This window comes from Aegilops tauschii, chromosome 5 (assembly GCF_002575655.3).
Source record: "Aegilops tauschii subsp. strangulata cultivar AL8/78 chromosome 5, Aet v6.0, whole genome shotgun sequence".
In the NCBI taxonomy this organism is placed as follows: Eukaryota; Viridiplantae; Streptophyta; class Magnoliopsida; order Poales; family Poaceae; genus Aegilops; species Aegilops tauschii.
In genome coordinates, this window is record NC_053039.3 from 108,388,981 (window position 1) to 108,391,422 (window position 2,442).

The 2,442-nt window shown below is 42.3% G+C and overlaps 1 long non-coding RNA gene across 1 annotated transcript; it reads right to left on the minus strand.

Annotated features, from left to right (window-relative positions):
• Window positions 1-590: 590 nt before the first annotated feature.
• LOC141022335 (uncharacterized) lies at window positions 591-2,180 on the minus strand. The gene is made up of 2 exons (XR_012183621.1): window positions 2,065-2,180; window positions 591-1,076 (listed from the first exon to the last, which is right to left on the minus strand). It is a non-coding gene; the product is annotated as an uncharacterized lncRNA (long non-coding RNA).
• Window positions 2,181-2,442: the final 262 nt, after the last annotated feature.

Below are 2,442 nucleotides of genomic sequence, written 5' to 3' on the forward strand. Positions count from 1 at the left end.
CCAAGCAGTATCATCTCCAAACAGTATCATATTTGTAATGACTGAAAATATTTACTTCAGGAAATATTTACTACTGTAGTTTCTGTTACAAACAAAAAAAAGACTGAAGTTTGTCCTAGCTAATATGTTCAGAGAACAGGAGCATGAGAAAAAATAACAGAAACTATATGATTTAACTGGTTTCAAAACATGAAGTCCTAAAAGCTCTTGTTTTTGATTTTTTAATTTTCTGTTTTTTGCACAGGTCACTAGCTTCAGATTTTTTCCTCAGGTATAGGTTGATGCTTTTCTTCATATTTGCCATATGAAAAAATTAGGATGCTATCATCCTATATTTTGCCATGCTAAAAGACTGTGCCATGTAGAAAATTGCCATGCTAATCAACTTATGTGAGCTTCCATAGAAAATTGTCCCCCCATAACATACGGAAATCAAAATCAGCTCAACTTAGATGACAATGTATATACTTTATCACATTATATAGTTGTTGCAACAATGTATATACTTTATCACATTATATAGTTGTTGCAACAATGTATATACTTTATCACATTATAAGTCCTCACACCATCAACTATGACAAAATCTGAGAGTATAAGTCTGTTTACATTCACCCAAGTCCAAACATAAAATTCTGTCCAACATAGTACAACACACTTTGATAATTTCATAGGATTTAATATACCGAACGAAACCTTACATGGATGTTACAAAAACACCGGAAATCCAAGTTCAGTACATGAAACACTCACTAGGTACTAGTTTGAGCTCATGTAACAAGCCAAGGGTTGAGTTTAGCTCCTATTGACTTAGCTTCCCACTTCTCTCATGTATAAGTAAAAGGCTAGTGAATTAAAAATACAACTAGCTGCAGATTATTAACCCAATACGAATCACAGATAAATAAATTCTGGAGTTATGCTCACAACAGAAATATATGCGCAGGTATGCAATGATATCCCTTCACTCGGGGTACAGCAATATATCTTCTAGCCATGAAACCGTACCCTGATTCTCCTTTCTTCCTCTTGCCGAAGAGAAGTTGGCTGCAGAGGATGGTCCAACTCAGATCAGCCTGCAGAAGTTCATTGTATAATTCTGTTTAGTTCCAAGCATATACGAATACTCTTCAGAGTGGGCACAAAGATGGAAGCAAACTAATAGCACAAAGTGAATAGCAAATTGGCTACTGAAACTATACTGAAACCATACTGAAACTACTCCTTGCAAGCAAACTGAAACTACTCCTTGGAAGCAAATTGTCTTGGAAGCAGTATTGTGTGCACAAATCTACTCCAGCTAGTTGCTTTCACTTAGAGATTGTTAGGTAGCCGATAGCACAAACAGCATGAGTCATTCTTCAGACCGTTACAAATAGAAACAATGGCAACCAAGGTTAAAAACCAACAATCCTATATATTATTCTGAAACTTGATATATTGAAATCATTTAGCACTCTCTTTCTGTGTTCATTCAACACTTAAAATTGAGAAAAATAATACCAACTAGGATCGGTATGACCTTCGTTTTTCATTTTCTGTATGATCAATTAAATCTTCTGCAAGCTTATATGAAAAGGTTTAGCAACTTGAAACGTAACTCTTGCTTGGTGTTCCAAATCATTTCATTTATATTTTAAATAACAGTAGGAATTATTTCATAATAGAATTTACCCCAAAAACAAATTTCTTTAATGCCATTTTCAACCTCTGAGTTGCCTCTGTTGCACTAAAACTAATTCAAATATTTTTTATAAAATTTCCACAAAATTTTTGGGAGACCCTATAATTCCTATAAATCATTTTTGAACAAACACCCATCCTACTCTTTTGAAATTTTTGAGAGAAACACCCAATTTTCATCGGTAGGACGCGCGGGACGCGGGCGGCTGTGCGAGGACAGGCAGCAGCGCAACAGAGCAAGCAGTGTCAGCAGTGGCGGCAAAACAACAGAGCAGCGGCAGCAGAACCATCAGTGATGGGAGCAACAGGGGGAGGGGGCAGCCGACGGGGGCGACGGGTGCATGGGACAGAGGGGGGAACGGGAGGGTGGAGGAGGCTCACCACGGGGAGGGTCGGAGGAGAGCTCGACGAGGCCGGGGACGGGCAAGAGCAGCGGTTGGGGCGACGAGATGTGGGCGGCCGAACGAAGAAGGCGGCGACGGCGGCGGCTATGCGAGACACCGGCTCGAGCTGGTTCCCTGAACGGAAAGGGATCTGGCGCGGGGGGCGAGGGAGCTAGGGATTTGATCTGGCGTCGGGGCATCGGGGCGGAGACGAGGACGATGGGGCGGCGTCGAGGCGGCGGGGCAGCGGCGTCGGGAGAGGAGAGGGGAAGGGGATCGAGGGCGAGGGCGAGGGAGAGAGAGGGGATAGGTTTGGGCCGGGGATAGGCGAGGGCGAGGGCACAATACTAATGGCGCACCACCCCTCGGTGTGCCA